The sequence below is a fragment of the Ctenocephalides felis genome, unplaced genomic scaffold, assembly GCF_003426905.1.
Source record: "Ctenocephalides felis isolate EL2017-DRISC unplaced genomic scaffold, ASM342690v1 CF-g0.4_SCAFFOLD_01604, whole genome shotgun sequence".
NCBI classification, from domain to species: Eukaryota; Metazoa; Arthropoda; class Insecta; order Siphonaptera; family Pulicidae; genus Ctenocephalides; species Ctenocephalides felis.
Window position 1 is genome coordinate 44614270 of NW_020537758.1, and position 1240 is coordinate 44615509.

Consider the following 1240-nt stretch of genomic DNA (forward strand, 5'->3'; position numbering starts at 1 on the left):
ATATTTCGACACTATTGTTACTTTTTAAGAATTCATATATCTCAACTTGTACGGCTTTTACTTTTCTTACAATTTTGAGGTGCTTTTTGAGTTAAAATCCATTTTGCATAGTTTTTTTTTCTCATCTGACTATCTTTAAGCTAGAAGCGAATATTGAATTCTTGGCATGTAGAAATCAAGTATCAAATTGAATTTAAAAGTTCTGTCGAAAATATTTGATGTTAGGCAATTGTTACGATGCTTTTCTCTATAATTAAATTTGCGTTTTACAATGTGTACATTGTAGTCTGCAAGTAAAATGAAACCAGCTGAAGTAGTATCAAACATTTTACTTTTGTGCATTTACCATAAAAATAATTACTGGACAAAATAAAAGAACTGAAATTCAATGCTATGTTGTTTGTTTGAATTGATTTTACTCAATTTTCATATCGAACAACAAGTTTTTTTTAAGTCCTGGAATTTAAGTGTATTTTTTTTTCTACTAAACTACTGGAACTAGTTTTTCATTTATGATCAGAATATAACAAATGCTCTACCGTATATGTAATCCCAGTTTTGTGATTGCGTTTGATTGTTGGTGACAACGTTCACAGGTTCTATTTCGAATTAATAATGAGAGAGCCAATATTTGAGGGTGCTTTTTTGGAATAAATTTTTGAATGAAAAGAATTTCATTCATAATTACAGTATTTTCGAATATCAATTGAAAATTTTTAATGCTTCGATGTTTACGAGTAGTGTACACAATAATTTCTTGTTCTTGTGATTGACCAAGCCTTATTAATGCTCCTTTGTTTAATTTATTTACAGAATTGAGATAATAAATACAAAGCAAGGAATATAAATTCGTCGAAGTTTTGCCTCATAAAATCTTAAATTGAATATTTTCAAAATCAATTTTAAATCTAACATTTCACAGAACGATAATGAAAAAATGACTTGCAAAATGCACGTAATTTAATTTTAGATCGCAAAAGAATTTTTATTTAGAATTGGTACTACTCAAACAAACTTATTTATATCATGATATCTGATTTTACCTTCAAGCTCTCCGTTTATAAATACATGAGTGTAACAATAGGATAAATTTGAATAATCGCATTGGAATTTTAATCTCATTATCGAAGATAATTCCTGCGGCGGACAATTTGTTGAAATGTTCGAGCTATATAGTTTCATAAGCTTTTATTATGTTTGATCGAGGTGTAGAATTATTTTGGAAACATTTATGCATGTT